At 46.1% G+C, this 19594-nt stretch overlaps 1 protein-coding gene across 1 annotated transcript in view; it reads left to right on the top strand.

The window, feature by feature from the left end:
- Nucleotides 1-605: 605 nt before the first annotated feature.
- WASF3 (WASP family member 3) overlaps nt 606-19594 on the top strand; it is a 56628-nt gene continuing 37639 nt past the window's right edge. Inside the window, exon 1 of the mRNA XM_066583406.1 lies at nt 606-749. The gene's annotated coding sequence lies outside the window, so the exon portion shown is untranslated. The remainder of the gene's footprint in view (nt 750-19594) is intronic.

Below are 19594 nucleotides of genomic sequence, written 5' to 3'. Positions count from 1 at the left end.
ACGCTAGATTTACTATAGCGCATTGCACAAAACACTGCCTTACGCGGTTTTGCACCACATTTTAGAACGTGTGGTTGGGCATAACTTTGTGAAAAGTAGGCGGGACTTAAAGGCGACATCGTGCGCCAAAAATTGTGCAAAATCTGAGGCAACATTTTGGTGCAGTTTTTTAGCCATAAACCACACCGATTACTCGGTGCTATGACGTCACACTAGCCGGTCTAAGGATTCATCATTCAGCAGAGTCTCAGTGATAAATCTGACGCATTTTAATACTGTCTAATGTGCATTGTGCAATTCTCAGTATTCACAGAGCGCCGTATAACCAGGCATCCCTCACTGATGCCGCCTGACAAGCCCCAGGCTCCAGCATTACTACCGCTGGACAGAACAAACGGGATTACAAACCGCTAACTCCACTCACACAACACTGTCTGACGTCACCACTATGTCTGTCATGCCATTGGCCAGCAGTGGCATCCTTGCGCTTTCTGATTGGCTGTTTTAGACATCTATCAAAGTCATTAGGCGGGCTTTGTACATCCAATCCCCGCCCTCTGCTCGGATTGGTTGTGTCGAGCAGGTGACGTCACGGGTGCCGCGTTGGCCCCTCCCACACAGCGTTGTGTGAGCGGCCAGTGCTGAGGACAGTGATGGAGAGCGGGATTACCGGGGGAGGACGGTGACCGGCGCCGCCGTTATCCTTCTGTCAGACGGGAGAGCTCGGCCGGGGCTGCGGCTTGTACACGGTGCGTTTTTAATATTGCTTAATGTGAACAGTGGTGAAGTGCAGCACAGGTGCCCTCCATCCCCAACAAGGTCGCTTTATTAATCCCCCATGGACTTGCTGTTCGGGGGGGTTGGGTGATGATGTTGTTGTGGCTGCTGCTGCACTGAGGCCTCTGTGTATGTGGGGTCATGGGTATCATCTGCACAGAGGTGACCGGTAACTGAATGGTTAATGTTTGTTTCTCTTGTCAGTAATTTGTATCCATTGTGTGTATCAAGTTGCAACAATGTATCAGTTATTTCCATGCATTGCAAGTTACTAGAAGACCGCAAGAAATCCTTCAGGTTTGGGCTTCTGCAAATGGTCATATTGCGGTTTGGCAACTTGCGACGCATTTGCTAGAATGCGATTTAGTGAGATCTTTGACCACTGTCGCAGTCAAAGTCGCCGTGTAGCCTGTAATCTTTACTAATGACGCATTTAAAGGGAGTTTCTATAAGGGTAATCTGATGCATCGTTATGGCATCAATAACTTGTGACCCAGCTGAACGGCCGGAATAAAAGCGATCGTTTTAACCCTTGAACCCCCTTGGATGAGCCGCAAGGTGTTGGAAATCAATAGGTAAGGTTCTACCGGGCATGAACCCTAAAAAACGGCAGCATTGTAGTGGATGAGAGTCGGGTCTCGGTCATGTGACCGTAATCTGCATTGGGAGTATTTAGCGGGGGTCTGTCACATGACTCGCAGCAGATATCCGAGGATGAACTTTGGATTTTTGCTGTGGGCTTGTATTTTAAAACGCCACCGATCCCCCATGTGGGTGTAGATTGATTCAATGAGGCAAATCCGTGGGCAACAACCTAATATTAAAAGCAGGGCAAGAATTGAAAATGTCAATTTTTGTTTTTTTTTCCCCTTAACTTTTTCCCACGATTCAAACTTAAAACTACACGATTTGTGCCTTGAAATCCCACTGGATGTAAAGGGATGCTTCAACTGCACCGATTATGGGCGGAATTCACACACCTAAACGGTACGTAGCCTTAGAGGGAGTTCAAATGTAGCGGAAAATTCGTACAAACATCTATGTCAATTTGACAAACCATTGATGCAGATTTTGACATGGATCCGCAGCAGACTTTATCCCTTTAATGGAAAGGATGAAATCTGCTGCTGATCTGAATTATCCAAAAACTGCGTATTGGCACCAAATTCTACAGTGCAACATACACTGCAGATTTTTGTGCACCAGAATCCGCCATATTTGCATGCACTCTTAAACCTCATCCACACACTGTAAAGAGTCCGCACAGAGCTTGACCTGTGGTGCAGACTCTAAACTTGCTTTATGGTGTAGCTTGTCCTCGCCGATTCCATATTTTGCAATGCCAAGCACGAAATCTGCTGCACGTCCACAGCTTTTCCTCCAATCCGCGACCATTTGGTGTGATTTTTGCCATTATGGATTTCCCACAGATTTGCTGCTTCCCTGTGGGATATATCCACTCGCTTTTCCAATCCAGCGCTATTGTGGAAATCTTTGACTTGTAGAACCTATTGGTTCCAGAAACGTTCCTGTAACCCTCTTCATTCCAGGCTCTTTGGGGCCGGAGATCAGCAACTACAGCCCCCCAACTCCCCCTATAACATTTATGAACAGGGGATTTCCTATTATAACAGTTGCTCGTAAAGCGAATATTCAGTCGTATTGATCTTGCTACTGACTGTGCTTGTACGGTGAGGAAGGGGGGTGGGGGTCGATCTCTGCATCTGACGCCAGTCTTCTGTTATGTGAAGGGCATTTGCTGGGAGCGCAGTGTGAATAGGGGGTAGACTGCACATTGTTCTACTCATTCATAGTCTGGTGAGGAATGAGCCTCAGTGAGATCTCACGGCTCTTTGCACAATTGTCTCTGGGCGACTAGATCCGGCTGCAATATCCATGCTGTGTCCTCAGGAATTCCTGTAGCCGCTCGTCCTGCCAGGCACTGACCATGTGTAGATCATGCAGTTCTCGCTAGTCGTCCAGCTGTCCCTGCAGTCTGTGACTGATGACAAGCTGGGATTTGGAAAGATCAGGTCTATCCGAGTCCAAGTGATTATGTAGTAGTGGGAGCTAGAAGTGTTTAGCAGAGTAAGTGTTAATGCCGGATGAGGTTTGATGTGGCAGCGGGCTGTTAGTGGGCTCCAAGTCATCTCGTGTGCGGGCAATTTGTGGCTGAAAGCCTTTTAGCGTGGCCGTGGCGGAGCAGGTGCACTCTGGATCCCTCCCACAGAGTATCATTGACGCTCCAACCTCAGAAGTCAGGGGAATTGAGAATTGAACACCACATAAATCTGCCAAAATGCAACCTGTCACCGCGCAGAATTCGGTGGCACACCATAAATATTTCATGTCAAATCCATTACATCCCTGCCTCTAAGTGTCTCCAGCGCCGGAGTAAAGTCAGACTGTTTATGCATCGGACTGAGAAGTGCAAGAAATGAGGAGGACCTGGAGTGTTGGCCAGAAGAATAAGTACCAGGCAATGCTCTCGATTTTTCTAGTGTGGTTTGGGGGCCCCAGTCATGTGGCTCCTGACTAGTCCTTCCCATCACAAACGAGGATCCTGGATTCAACGAGACAGTCCTCTTTCTGCTCAACTTGTCTTCTCTAATGTGCTGAGTTATGGAAACTGTTAGGGCTCGTCTGCATCAGCGCTTTTGCTCTCCAGTTCGATTCTATTGCCCATTGATTTCAGTAGGATTTTCTGAGCTTCATTTATGCTCAGTTCAGATCCGTTCTCTTTGCTTTCCATTTTCTCTGGAAGGAAATAGCACAGACTGCGGGTTTTTATTTCTCCTACAAATGGATATTTATATGGGCAAGGGCAAATTTTGGTCGGTGAAAAACTGAACTTTTTTTCATGCATGTGAAAACCGCACTTTATTTGCTGGGCACTTCCTAGTTCTCTTTTACATGCGGTTCCTGCAGTCACCTTCATTAAAAACACGTCGCACTTGCATGGCATGCAAATAATGCCCCATTTAGATGGGATGAGCTTTCAGGCAAACTATACACGATAGTGCATCCCAGTGATGTGATACTCGTTCCTGTGCTGTCACACAGAAGCGAGTATCGCTAGCCTTGCTGAAAGCACTGCCGGCATGGAGGTGGGGTGGCCAGGGCACGCAGAGATTTTTCTCTATCGGACTATTAGGGTGGACACCCACTGGCGTTTTTTTCTCCACTGCGCTGCGAGAGTGAGTGAAAACTCTCTCAGCGCAGTGCGAGAAAAAAAACAGGATCACGCCGTGATATCACAAGTCTTTTCAATGGGGCCAGCGGCAGCAGCGCTAGCCCCATTAAAAAGATATGGAGAATGCCGCGGACTTCTACCACAGCTGTGGCAGTCAGACTGTTTATGCATCGGACTGAGAAGTGCAAGAAATGAGGAGGACCTGGAGTGTTGGCCAGAAGAATAAGTACCAGGCAATGCTCTCGATTTTTCTAGTGTGGTTTGGGGGCCCCAGTCATGTGGCTCCTGACTAGTCCTTCCCATCACAAACGAGGATCCAGGATTCAACGAGACAGTCCTCTTTCTGCTCAACTTGTCTTCTCTAATGTGCTGAGTTATGGAAACTGTTAGGGCTCGTCTGCATCAGCGCTTTTGCTCTCCAGTTCGATTCTATTGTCCATTGATTTCAGTAGGATTTTCTGAGCTTCATTTATGCTCAGTTCAGATCCGTTCTCTTCGCTTTCCATTTTCTCTGGAAAGAATTAGCACAGACTGCGGGTTTTTATTTCTCCTACAAATGGATATTTATATGGGTTCCTGCAGTCACCTTCATTAAAAACACGTCGCACTTGCATGGCATGCAAATAATGCCCCATTTAGATGGGATGAGCTTTCAGGCAAACTATACACGATAGTGCATCCCAGTGATGTGATACTCGTTCCTGTGCTGTCACACAGAAGCGAGTATCGCTAGCCTTGCTGAAAGCACTGCCGGCATGGAGGTGGGGTGGCCAGGGCACGCAGAGATTTTTCTCTATCGGACTATTAGGGTGGACACCCACTGGCGTTTTTTTCTCCACTGCGCTGCGAGAGTGAGTGAAAACTCTCTCAGCGCAGTGCGAGAAAAAAAACAGGATCACGCCGTGATATCACAAGTCTTTTCAATGGGGCCAGCGGCAGCAGCGCTAGCCCCATTAAAAAGATATGGAGAATGCCGCGGACTTCTACCACAGCTGTGGCAGAAGTGCAGCATGCTATCCCATTGCTTTTATTGGGATCGGCGCTGCTGCCGGTCCCATTGAAAGCAGTGGTTTGTAGCAAACCCTGCAGTATGATTTTCGGGGAAAGGCTTGAAATATAAGCCCTTCCCTGAAAAGCATCAATAAGTGGTTAAAAAAACCCAAAACTCACCTCTCCGCCGCTCAGACACGTCCTCCGGCCTCCCTGCCTCCTGAAAGGGCTGTGCTGATTGGCTGAGCGCTCAGCCAATAGCAGCTAGTGCTTAGCTATTGGCTAAGTGCTCAGCCAATAGCAGCTAGTGCTTAGCTATTCATTCATGAATAGCTAAGATAGTGCTTCATCATGGAGCAATACAGTTGGCACTACTGCATAGGTACTATAGGGAGAATTTATTAAGACTGGTGTCACAAACCAGTGTTCAACAATTTTAGAAATGATCTAGATAAGGGGAAACTGATCAAGTTTGTCGACAACACAAAGCTAGGAGGTGTAGCTAATACTAGTGAAGAGAGAAAGAGGATTCAAAAAGATCTAGACAAGCGTGAACAGTGGGTGAACTAACAGAATATTTAACCAGGAGAAATGCAAAGTCCTTCATCTAGGCACGAAAAATGCACATACAGAATGGGAGGAATTGAGCTAAGCAGCAGCTCATGTGAAAAAGACTTGGGTAGATTAACAGATCTCAGACTGAACATGAGTCAACAGTGTGATGCAGCAGTGAAAAAGACAAATACAATTCTGGGATATAGTCTCTAGAGCACGAGAGGTAACTATGTCCTTCTATTTTTCCTTAGGGAGGGCCTCTCACAAACAGATTTTAATTGTGGGATCCACGATAAAATGCTGCCATTGAAAGGCATGTATTTTTGATTTTTCATTCACACTTGTGAGTACAATTAAGTATTCCACGAGCAGAAGAAAAATCACAGCATAATCTATTTTAGCACGTATTGCGCAGACGGCCCCCATTGAAGTCAATGAATTTGAGTGTTCCGTCGCCCATACACCAAAAAAAGACATAGACAAACTGGAGCAAGTTCAGAGAAGAGTTACCAAGATGGTGAGCGGTCTGCAAATCATGTACTATGAGCAACGGTTAAAGGATCTGGGAATGTTTAGCTTGCAGAAGAGAAGGCTGAGAGGAGACTTAATAGCCGTCTACAAATATCTGAAGGGCCGTCACAGTGCAGAGGGATCAGCCCTATTCTCATTTGTACAAAGAAAGACTAGAAGCAATGGGATGAAACTGAAAGGGAGGAGACACAGATTAGAAAAAACTTTTTGACAGTGAGGGTGATCAATGAGTGGAACAGGTTACCATGGGAGGTGTTGAGTTCTTCTTCAATGGAAGTTTTCAAACAGACTCTGGATAAACATTTGTCTGGAATGATTTAAGGTCCATTTACACGCAAAGATGATTGCTCAAAATTCGTTCAAAAGATAGGTAGAATGACAGTTTGAGCGATCATTTTGCATAAGCTGCTAATAGGCACTAATGCCTGTTAGCAGATTATTACCTTCATTTGCATGTAAATGAGCCTCCGGAGCTGTATACAGAGAACAGCAGGTGGTCCGTTCTCTGCGTACAGTTCCTTTGTTCTGCCGTGGGGCTGCAAGCTGAATACAATGTAATCAGCCTTCCCCGTGGAGAACACCGCATGCGGTTGCTGCTATCAGCTCTCCGGCTGAACTATGGATTTTATGCTCTCCTAAAAATCATTGTTCAGCCGAAGAGTGAAAGATGGGAGCATGTACACGCAACGATTATCGCTCAAACGATCGCTTTTGAGAGATAATGGTTGCATGTAAATGGGGTTCTAGTAGAGTCTGCAGGTTCCTTCCATCGCTGCCATTTTATGGTACAGGATGCGCTTAAAGGAGTTGTACTAGAATTACAAGTTATCTCCTATCCACAGAATAAGAGATAACTTGCTGATTGGTAGGAGTCTCACTAGTGAGATCCCCAGTGATCCCTTGTTCTTCGTCCGCCTCACTTCAGGATTACTGCACCCCTCCACAGTGAGGAGAAGCCTGGTTGTGCAAATGCACCAGTGCTCCATTCCTTTTCAATGGGACTGCTGTGATGCCTAAGCAGCACCTGCTCAGGTATTTCCCTCTGCTCCATTCAGAGTAATGTCATTGTGGGGAAGAAGCGAGCCTGTGGTGATGGGAGTCCTGTTCTCGAGACCGAGATGATTGTGGATAGATGATAACTTGTAGTTGTGATACAACCCCTTAAATTTATGAGGAGGTGCACACCGTCCATGCTGAAAATTCTGCCAGGTATGAGCTGGCACAGATTTTTGGTATAATTCATGTTGGTTTTTCATGTAAATTACATGTGAATCTGTCGGATCGGGCAGTCACGCCCCCTTCCGAAAAACCATTCTCCCTTTACGTAAAGTTGCCGTAAAAGTAAAAAATTGCAACATTTTACCACAAGTAAGGCTTGCGCCACATTTTGAGTCAATAGTGTACCAGTTTTGGCTTTATGAATTTTCCTCTGTGCCCTAGTGGGGGGCACAGACTGCTGTGGGCACTATTATGGCACTAATCCTGAGAACACATCATGTTGTATATTGTTACTCTGTAGCGGGCCAGGGTAGGTGCCTCTAAAAGTACCATAACGACTGCCTCACACCAGAGCAAGTGCTACACCGCTGCTCTCCAGCCTAGTTGTAGTTTCCCGAGAGCTTGAGGGCCACAAGCTGAGGATCTTTCTGCTCCAGAAAATAAGGTTTTGCCTCTGCTGTCTGTCTCGGGTTTCCATTTGACGTGCCGAAAACGGCATTGAGACAGAAACCTGGACAGAACCATAGGCTTTAATGTGTGAAACGGAGACCTCTTTGGTCTCCTTATCACAAGGTTTCAGTGTTTTTAGCCCTTATGCCCACGGCCGTGACGGGCTCCGCAAGCAGAATACCGCAGCGGTGTCCGTCACGATGCCCCTCCAAAGACCCCATACTTCCGGATCCGCTGCCCGAAGTCCCGCATGACGCTCCGGCCCACATGCGCAGTACAGTGTCATATGACGCGGCCGGAGGTGGGCGCGTATTCACACTATACTTCCGCTGTGCTACCTCGGAAGTATAGCGTGACAGGCGGCTTCCATTGACTACAATGGAAGCTGTCCGCGCGTATGCTTGCAGCAAATGGAACATGCTGCGGGTAATTTCATGCTGCGGAATTCCCCAGCATGTACATTGAGCCATTAGGTTCAATGGAACCTAATAGCTGCAGTGAAACGCCGCAGATTTTCACCTCATTTTACGTGGCGGAAATCCAGCCGTGTGCATTAGGCCTTAGAAGGATGGGAAAAAATGCAGCGGACGACCCTATTTCTCTTAGTCAGCAATGGTACCCGAACTGGTTGTCTGCTTTCTAACCTATTCGTTCTTAAGGAACAACAATTTGGTACTAATGTGGCTGCAATTTGCTTTACTGACTGTGCACCACCTGATTCTTGACATCCTCCTCTGACCCCTTTTATTGATGAATCATTAAAGTCCACAGGATCCTCTTTCACTGGATGTTTTTCCTCAAATATATAACTCTGGTTATACTCTCCACACGGTTGCAAAACGAATTTTGAGCGATCATCTTTGCGTGTAAATTGGACTTTACTCTTCAAAAAGAACAAAACAGTCTGTGCTTTATATAGCCTGCCTCAAGAGAGGCTTAAGGCCTCATGTCCACGGGGAAAATCAGGCCCGCTACGGATTCTCCAGCCCGAAGAAAAAAGATCCGGCCGCGACGGAGAGAAGATCAAACCGCGAAGAAGGGAAGATCCGGAGCAGGTGAGTTTAATTCAGGTGCGGGTCTCCCGTGGATCCGGACGGCTTCCATAGGCTTCAATAGAAGCCTGCGGGAGCCGTCCCCGCGGGAGACCCGCACTAAAATGGAGCATGGTCCAGATTTTTTCCTGCACGCGGACCCGCGCCTGCAGGGAAAAATGACATCCGCAGGTATTTAACTACCTGCGGGTGTCTAATGCATCCCTATGGGGCGCGGATCCGCGTGCAGGAAAAACGCTGCGGATTGTAAATGTTAATTTGCCTGTGAACCTGAGGCTTCAATCTGCACTTCAGATCTTACAGGGATTGTCCTGGACTTTGTTGATGGCCTATTATCAGGATAAGTCCTCAATAGTTGATTGGTGTGGCACCTGAATGGTGGACACCCTGCCAATCAGCTCTTCACCGGGCCCACTGTCATTGTGGACAGAGCTGGAAGATGACAGGCCTGGTTTGGTAATGGAGGCGGAGCTACCATCGAATTGAAGTACTAGCTCTGTCAGCAATGACAGCTGGCCCGATATCAGCTGATTGGTGGGACTTCTGAGCAGTGGACCCCTGCTGATCAACCATTGATAATAGAATCCTGAGGATAGGTCATCAGCAGTAAATTTCTTTAAGTAACAACATTTCAGCTAACAGGAGACATGATAATGGGGAGGGGTGGGGGGGAATTTATCATTTGTGGGGTTTTTTTCGTTTTTTTTTTTTTTTTGTCATACTGCTGTTATATGCGCCAGATTTTTCAAATGGCGCACATTTACTATACTTTATTTGTATCTTTTAAATATGTCTTGAAATGTGGAGTCCCCTTCATACACCGCACACTTACTGGAGTAAATTGGCACAAAGTCGCATTTCTTTGTCTAAAAACGTCACTCCACTCAAACTACATCCCCTTTTCTAGACACTTTGGGAAAAATGAAACGAGAATTGTGCAATAGCAAAAAGTTGCAAGGTTTATTTAAACTTTTTATTTCTCTGGCTTTCTTCGCCTTCTGCGCATGTGTCTGCAATTTTGCTGGCAGAAGCCGGGGAAGGCCCGGGAAGGATGATCGCATTGGTGGCAATCTGGATACCTCCGGTAATACGTTTCTTCTCCTCTCCCCTCACCGCTCAAATCAGGCAAAATACTATCTTCAGGATAGGTCATCAACAGCCAATCGCCTGGCACCCCGACCAACCAGCCGACTGTACGCCCGCTGACAGCACCGCAACCACACAGGGGCCAGAGCGGAAGTCTCTACTCTGACCCTGTACAGTAGCCGGCGCTTGTAACTGCCAGTACGGCTCGCATTGAAATCAACGCATCAGAAGTCTAAGCAGAGCCCGACCACCCCCACGCTGCTTCGTCCTCCACGCAACTGCAGCGCTGTCAGCAGGTGCGCAACAAGCCGATAGGTCGGGGCCCCAAGCGAAGGACCCCAGCCGATCAACAACCAACGACCCATCCTGAGAATAGGTTATCAATAGTATTTTGCCCGGAAACTCCTCTAACTTTTTAAACTTTTTTGCTTTCACTTTTACGTGATCGCCGTTATCCATTGCAAGTTGTTTTTAGCAAAATCCTGCTTGCGCAAAAACTTTTCGATGACCGAGAACTACAGGACAGCCTTGATAGATTCCCCCTCATTGTGTCCTGGGCTTTCCCACGGTTTTCCTGGTTTTCGCTCCTGGAACTCAAAAGGATTGTTCTCAAAGTATTCACTTGCATCTACATTTACATAATTGGTGGGAACCAGAAACATGCGACACGACAGGAGATAAATGCGTGTCCTGCCCCAAAAAGAGGGCGAGCGGTGCCTGGGCAGGAAGGTTCTGCTTTTATCATGAGGTTGTAGATTGTAACATTTTCAAAATGTTTTTTTTTCTTAGGGTGCATTCACGTGAGCGACAGCGGCCGCGTTTTGTGAGAAGTCCAGGAAAATGCACACGTTCTCTAGTCTCATGCGAGGCTTGCATGAAAATAGGAGATGCTGCAATTTTTTTCCGTCTCGCAGCGAGAGAGAAATTGCCATATAAATAACACCCAACGCAAATAATGACTTGTATTTCCTTGCCCACGTACCCTCTAGAGGGTGATACCTTGTAGTGTGGCGCATGTATGTGCTGCAGTGCCTCCAGCTATCTAAGGACTCGTTCACACAGGCATATTTCCGCAGTATATTACATATTTTTTTTGCGGACATAGCATGGGCATTTTTTTTTTCTCACGCAAGCGTGCACCTAGCCTTAGATTGCAGCACATGACATCTTGTGTGATGGGCCGCTGTGTCCCGGCATATGAATGGATCAGCGGCCAAGCATGTGTGCCGCCACTTCACTCATCTCTTCTATGGGACGGCTGCAGAGACGCAATCTCTGGCTGTTCCTTAGAGATGAATGCAACCATATCAGATATGCTTGACGGCTGCTCCATTCATACGCGGAGATAAGGGACCAGTGAGAGTCCCAGGGGTCAGCTCCTTCATCACCCCCACCATCCCCCTTCCCAGATCGGGCACTTATTATCCTTCCACTGGATAGGGGGGAAGTTAAAAGGGTTTTCCAGGCAATTGTTATTGATGACCTATGCTCAGGATAGGCCATGAATAGCTGATCAGCTGGGGTCTGCTGTTTGGGACCCTGAGCGATCAGCTGTTAAGGCGCCCACTATCAGCACCTCAACACACAGTATGGAGCTGAAGCAGATGGCGCCAATCCCTGTGTAGTGGCCAGTGCTGGTTATTGCAGGTGCAACTGTCATTAATTTAAATTTGTATCTGCAATGACCAGCACTGGCCACTACACACGGGTTGGTGCTAACTGCTTCAGCTCGATACTTTGTGTGTTGCATTGACAGCTGGCGTTCAAATAGCTGGTCAGGGTCCCAAGCAGTGGATACCGGCCAATTGACAATTACTTAAAAAAAAACCTTTAATATCTTGTATAACTACTTAAAGTATAGTTCTGGGTTGTACTTCTTAGAACTAGTCTAAAGATTTCTTATGGAGTTGGTACCATATTTCCATGTGTAGCATCCATGCCTCCCTCCCACGTTCCTTCTTAGATTTGAGACCGTTAGGGCTCACTCACACAGGCATATGTGTGCCACGTATTAAGCGGTGCTAAAACCCCATTGATTTCGTCTGGGCTACTCGCACATATATCTTTTTTTACGTACGCGAAAAAAAAACGTAGCATGTCCAATTTTTGGTGCGTATTGCACACCAGTATGGGCTATGGGGATTTAACATGCACAGCAAATATGCTTGAACATGTATTTACTGTGTATTCTACATGCGTGAAAAATCTGCGCATAATACGCAGAGCACATACGCCTGATACACTGCGAGGTACGGAGAAGCTTTCAAGTATTTGTGGCACACTGTTAGGCTGGATTCCCACAAAAGTATATCTGCTGGATTTTCACGCCCGGCCGATATACGTCCTCTCTCTCTGCAGGGGGGGGGGGAGGCTGGAAGAGCCAGGAGTAGTGCTCTCTGCCCCTCTGCACTATTTGCAATGGGGAGAGGCGGGGCAGGGGTGGGGCTAAATCAAGGAACTTAGCCCCGCCCTTGTCCCTCCTCCTTTCATTGCAAATAGTGCAGAGGAGGCGGAGAGGGGGCGGGAGCTCAGTTCCTGCTCCTGGCTCTTCCATCCCCCACTCCCCCCCGCAGATGAGAACACCGTATATTGGCTCGGCGTGAAAACCGAGCTGATATACGGTCATCTGAATCCACCCTTAGCCAGGCGATTTGTATGGGAATTTTGTAAGGCCGTACTCACAAGAGTGTGCGCAATATTGGGCTGAGAAACTCGGACCGATATCACACTTGTAAACTAGTGCTTAAATGGAAAAAAAAATATATAATTTTTTTTCCCCCAAGTGATCTGATGAAACGTGCATGGCGGAAAATGCTTTGTTTAAATACACCGTAAGGCGCCTTTACACGGGCGTATTCAATTTCAATGGGTTCATTCACATGCGCGTATTTGTCCTGTGCCAATGAACACGCAGCATGCCATAGAAGTCAATGGTGATGCGTGAAGCACGACATAACTGCACAGGAAAAAGAACCCACCTGGAACTCATTAGAACAATTACGCATTTCAAACGGTGCATTTTGCCTTGCCGCGTGCGTATAACCGTGCACTACCTGCGGAAAAAGTGCAGCAAAATACGCAAATGCGCACATAAAAAAGCATAGTTCATTCTGCAAATGCAGTGCTCTGGCGTGCGCAAATATAGCGACACAAGGACATTAGTGCGTTTACGCAGGTTTTTGTGCATTTAAAAAAGAATGCTTCCATGTTCCCATTAATTGAAATCGACAATCAAATTAATTCAATATGTGCTCTTTGCGCAAATATGCAGGAAAATAGAGCATGATGCGTATTTTTCTGCGCGCACTAAATGGGTGCGCAAAATAGACTCGAGATCAATGGGTTCTATTCACTGCATATTGCGCGTGCAAAATGCTGCGCAAATACGTTTGTGTGAAACGGGCAGTCCTCTTGTGCCGCTAACCACTACGTTGATCTTCATTCGCACGTACCGACCGTTGTTCCTCTTGGCCTCCTGCATTTGACATTTTGCGCAGTGTACCTATTCTTCGTTTATAAAGTAGAGGACTGGGCTTCCATTTATCTGGCTTTTCTATTTAGTTTCTCACCTTTTGCAGGTGCTAGTAAAATGCCGGAGGGAAGCTGATGCCAGAACTGATGGGATTCAGCACAGATGTTGTCACAACGGGGGCAGATGTTGTCACAACGGGGGCAGATGTTGCAGGCTGTGATCGCTGGACTGCTGTACATAACCGGTTGTGTCCAGCTCAGGCATAGAACAACTGATATTTGGGAACCCAACCTAACCAGTTTTGGGGGTGTTTGCAATGGAAGCCTGTGCAGTGGATCCAGCAGTAACAACTCTCTAGTTAACAGGGTTTCTGTGTGCGGTTGTTCTATGTCTGACATTGGGAATGTATTATACAAGGTTGTCTGACATAAGAGATGGGGAAGTTGTGAAAATTAGGATCTGCTTGGAAAATCCCTCTTTGGCATGTTACAAATTGTTGGTGGGGGTCCAGGCCGTAAGTCGCCCACCTTCTGCTAGAATGAAAGGTGTGAGCACTCTGCTCAGTTCTCTGCCCTGAGAGCTGACCACAGGCCATACACCATATATTGCTTGCTGAAAGATGAGCACCGTACCCATTCCAAGAAGTAGCATTTAGATTCCCTTTAAAGAGCACCTGTCACTGGATAACAGGGTTGTGCAACAGAAAGATACTTGTGTGACTCGTCTGCATCTGGCGGGGTGTTGTGTCTCCCCTCCTGAGCCACATTATTGGCCTCTCACAAACTAAGGCATCATGTCCATGGGCGGGAGCCCCACCGCGGTATCCCACTCTGCTGGATGCGTGCGGGTCGTCCATCATCTCCTCCATGCATGGCACGCCCCCCGCACATTCTCAGTGGAGATTTTTTTTTTAAATCTCCTACTTTCCCGCGGGACCTACAGCACACCCGGAGTAAGAGTTTTATGGTGTGCCGCAGATCAGACGGCTTTTTTGACTACAATGGAAGCCATCCCTGCGGGATCCACGGCAACATGGAACATGCCGCGATTCGCTTTTCAGACCGGAAGGTCCGGAAAACAAACCCGCATCCTTTAGTTAAAGGAGTTGTCCCGCGAAACAAAGTTGGGGTATACACTTCTGTATGGCCATATTAATGCACTTTGTAATGTACATTGTGCATTAATTATGAACCATACAGAAGTTATTCACTTACCTGTTCCGTTGCTAGCGTCCTCGTCTCCATGGTGCCGTCTAATTTCAGCGTCTAATCGCCCGATTAGACGCGCTTGCGCAGTCCGGTCGTCTTCCTTTCTGAATGGGGCCACTCGTGCCGGAGAGCTGCTCCTCGTAGCTCCGCCCCGTCACGTGTGCAGATTCCAGCCAATCAGGAGGCTGGAATCGGCAATGGACCGCACAGAAGACCTGCGGTCCACCGAGGGTGAAGATCCCGGCGGCCATCTTCGCAAGGTAAGTAAGAAGTCACCGGAGCGCAGGGATTCAGGTAAGCACTATCCGTTTTTTTTTTTTTAACCCCTGCATCGGGTTTGTCTCGCGCCGAACGGGGGGGCTATTGAAAAAAAAAAAAAACCCGTTTCGGCGCGGGACAACCCCTTTAAGCTGTGGGCGCCCATGATTGTCTATAGGCAGCTCGAACTCCGGATCATCCGCATGGGGCACCCGGATTTCAAACCCGCCCGTGGACATGAGCCCTAAGCCAGAAGCCTGCTGCACACTGATGAGGGGCAATCACCCTGAAACAGTCTGTCTGTGCATGGTTTTCTGGCTTGGTTTCCTATTCTCAATCATTGTTAAGACTTGTTATAAAGTCACTTTGATTTGAAGGAATGCTGCCATCCAATAGGTGGCGCTGTAGATGTATTTTTTCCATATTCCTTTTTTGTCTGCATCTGGGACTTTTTTACATTTGATATTTTGGCTGTAAACTAAAAAACAGCCAAATCACAGAAGGGTTGCAGGTAAGTCCCACGCAGTCTATGCTGACAAAGTTGTGTTGCTAACATCCAACACTTTTGGATTTCTTGTAACAGTCTTGTTGCAATGTGTATCTTTAGATGCAATGTTACAATAAGACTCTGAGATCTTCATGTTGCTGTTTAGTGATAAAGCAGCTGTCCATGCCAGGACGAACGAAGATGCCCACACTAGTTTATCTTACTACCAGATGTACACTGCGCACTAGTATGAATCATTAGTTTAATGCCGTGGAGCTGCAAGCTGAATACAATGTAATCAGCGCTCTCCGTGGAGAACACAGCGTGCGGTCCCTGCTATCAGCTCCCCGGCTAAACGATGGATTTTATGCTCGCCTAAAAATCGTTCAGCCGAAGAATGAAAGATGGGAGCATTTACACACAACGATTATTGCTCCAACAATGGCTTTTGAGCGATAATCGTTGCGTGTAAATGGGGCTTAATGCACTACTCCTGCTTTGATTGACCAGTGCTGTCCATGTGAGCAATACTGGTCAGTCACATCAGCATGTTTTAGACTACCAATGTGTACTATACAAAGTGTGCATCAGGTAGTCAGAGAAGTGGTTCGGCCATCTTTGTTTCTTCACAGTCGCTTTAAGTTCCTTCTCCGTTACAAGTGTCAAAAATCGCAGCTATGAAGATGAATGATTGTTAGTATGATTGTTCGCCCCTATAGGACAGCTGCCTGTCTCCCAAATCGCCAAGCATTTTTACGCTTGCTGAAACGAGTGTTCGTTCATTTGTCATCTGATCATTGGACCTTTTGTATGAGCCAACTGTTAGACAAATGTTTGGAGAAAGGTTCCTGCCTAATCAGACTTCCATAGCCAAAGATTAGATTGTGGATTGAAGATGATTGGATAGAAGTAGATTGCGTAGTGAGTGGTAGACGATCAGATGGCTGCATTGTCCTTGAGGAATCTTTGATAATATTTCCACTTCGATGGCACAAAAGTCTTTGGTACCAGCACTTGGAAATTCCGCGGTACAGAAATTTAAATCCGCAGCATGTCCATTTTAGCAGCGGTTTTGCTGTGCTCATTCCGCCTTTTGAATTCCGCACCAAATTACATGTCAAAATCAGATTTTGCACTGCGACTGTGCTGCAGAATGGACACTCCATGGCAAATTTCACCCGTGTGAACACAGCTGAAGGTGTAGCTAACCCGTCATACAAGCTTCCATAGGGACTTCTGAGCATCTGTGGTTCCCTATCGGCCTCTCCGAGTGTCTCTAGTACTTTCCCCTGTACTGATATTCATGCACTCGATCTCGGCATTGTTTTATGTTCTTATTGACCGGTCACTGTTGGAATATACTTGTTGTAAATTAAGTGTTCTGTTTTACATTATATCAATAATGTATTAAGATATCTTTATTCACTGGCTTTTAATCTTATTGGTGTCGTTATTCATCCCTCCTATTCCTCTTAGTTTTATTGTATTTAAATCATCCCTACTTCTTCAGTTTTGACAGTCTTGAGTGATCATTTTGCTTAAAATCTTAAGTAGCTACTTAAGAGTTTTTCTTAGCGTGCAAATGAAGCCTTTCGCTGAATGCAGATAACAGCTGGAGGTCTGTTATCTGCATTTATCTGCTTTGTTCTCAAGCTGGACTGCAGCTGAAAGAATGCTATTGGCGATCTCCCGCTGAGAACTCTGCATTCGGTCCTGATAAGACACATCGCTGACTTCAAGCTGGCTTGAAGTCAGCAATGAACGAACAGTGCACGATGCGCACATGTTTAGATGCAGCGATTATCGCTCAATGGATGGCATTAGAGCGAATTATGAGCGATAATCGTACCCTTGTTTTATATTCAGATGTGTTTTGCCATTGCCCATGTACTGTTAGTCATCCCAGCACTACTGATGAAGGGGTTTACCCCGAAACGCGTTTAATGCCTGGATTTAAATTTTTATATTCTAAATAAAACGAGAAGTTTGAAATTCATCTAATCGTTTTGGTACCTTTATTGGAACCTCCAGAGAGTTGCGCCTACACAGCAGATTTTTCTTTTAGCATATTCTACCCTCCCACCATCGGTGGGGTAATCTAGGTGGCAGCACCTCCTGTTATCTACCATATCCAATATAAGTACTTTAAAACCAGGGTATCTTCCCAGGCCTTTAGTCTCAGTCTTCACTGTGGGTTCGCTCCACTTCTCTCCACCTATTTCTCGAAATGGGTCTTAAGGCACTGAAACGCTTAGCAATAAAGATATATCAATTGCTCTATTGACATGGAGTTTCATATCTTCGAGATACCCGCCCCGTTTTTATTTACCTCTTTTCTGGGCCAAGAAAATGCAGTCCAATCTACTGGCATCATGTTTTAGAGCAGGAGGAGCTGAACAGATTGATGTATAGTTTCATAGGAAAAGAGTCAATGGAACTTGCATTTTAGTCATTTTATTTATTTTAACTTTGTTTCTGAGCCTAGAAGTCCAGTGGGCGGTCCTATCAGTGATAGGGTCGCCCACTGGACTTCTAGGCTCAGAACAAGGAGGTCAGAATAAATAAAATACAAGTTATAGTGAATCTTTCCCCATAAAACTATATATCAATCTGCTCGGCTCCTCTTGCTCTATAACGTGCTGCCTGACACGAGACATTATGGTGGCAGGTTCTTTTCAAGAAACTTTTGGAACATTTGCTTAATCTTTCCAGCCATAGGCAATTTCAGCTCCTGACTTCCTCCGGCATTGACACACACAATAATTGTAATTATGTCTTGTTCATTTTGAAGCTCTTAGCGCTTTTTCTGTTGCGTCAGCCAGCGTGCTGAACGGCAAACGCTGCCAAAAGATCCAGCATTGTAAATCCGTGTTGGCAGCGGTTTGTGTGACGTTCCACAAGACTCGTGGTACCTTTCAGCTGGCTCAGCATTATCTGACAGACCTCCGCCACTAATAACCAGCTTCTATATCCATCGGTGCTCTTTGATGTTACCTAGCCAGCCAGCAGAAGATGTAATCTGTAATTTTGGTGTCTGGATACAAGGTCTCTGTCGATAATCATGGGGTTTTGGGCACAAATTTTCTTTTGGACCTTATCCAGCTGTGCTAATTTGGATGCTATAAATGAATGTAATTGATCCTCTTGTTTCCAGATCTCATTTATGGTGGATGAGCGAACATGTTGTGACACGACCCCCTTATTATTCATTACTTCCATATGTGGAACACGTACTGAATCCTTGCGTGCCGTTAGGGCGAGTCTCTACATAGCTGAGATGTGGCTGCGGTGGTTATGTTGTAGCCAAAAGATCATTTCTGACCACATGGTTTTTACAGGTGTAAATGGTTGTTAACCCCTTAGAGACCAGGGTGTTTTGGTCCTAAAGGCCCAGACACTTTTTAGGGATTATACCCACGTGGTGATTTTACCTCTCTGCTTTTGTAGCAAAAGGGGGAGGGAGGAAAATATCCATCCATCCATCCATCTTTTTTATTCATTTCTTTTTTTGCTTTTTTTCCCCCATCCCCCACGATATATAGGACTATTTTATTATCTTTTTACACTGACATTTAAAAAAAAAATTTTTTTGGTGGTAAAAAGCTAAAAAAAAAAATGTATAATTTTATTTTTTTAAATTTGTATATTTAGACTAAAATAAATTCATTTTGTTTCCGACATTTTGATATATAATTTGTATAGTCTTATATTACAGGATGCATGTGGCAACAGTTTTGGTTGGTGTTTGGTTATTTTCTTTATGTACCGTATTTTCCAGGGTATAAGACGACCCCCAACTTTCGACTTATACGCCGAGAATACACTGTAGAGAAAAAAAAATTAATACTCCTCTCCGCGGTGCTGCTGCAGGCTGTCGCTCCTTCCTCCACGCTGACAGAGCATTGCTTTCTGGATGCGGGGCTTGAATGGCCTGCCTCCAGAAAGCTAATCCTCTGATTGGCTAACTCAACGCGACGTCAGTTAATGAAAGCCGGTGCTGCGTTAACCAATAATAGCCATTCAATGATGTCATTGACTTATGTCATTGATTGGCTAACGCAGCGCCGACTTTCATTGGCTGATGCCGCTCTGAGTTAGCCAATCGGAGTATTAGCTTTTTCGAGGCGGGGCATTCAAGTCCCGTATCCAGAAAGCAATGCTCTGTCGGCGTAGAGGAGGGAGCGACAGCCTGCAGCAGCGCCGCAGATCATCGCAGAATGCTGCAGGAGGAGAGTATTGATTTATTTATTTGTTTTCTACAGCTTATTCCCGGCGTATAAGACGACCCCCGACTTTGGATAAGATTTTCCTGGGTTA

The sequence above is a fragment of the Eleutherodactylus coqui genome, chromosome 1, assembly GCF_035609145.1.
Source record: "Eleutherodactylus coqui strain aEleCoq1 chromosome 1, aEleCoq1.hap1, whole genome shotgun sequence".
NCBI classification, from domain to species: Eukaryota; Metazoa; Chordata; class Amphibia; order Anura; family Eleutherodactylidae; genus Eleutherodactylus; species Eleutherodactylus coqui.
The sequence above is the reverse complement of the archived record's forward strand: the minus strand, read 5'-3'. Positions and strand labels throughout refer to the sequence as shown.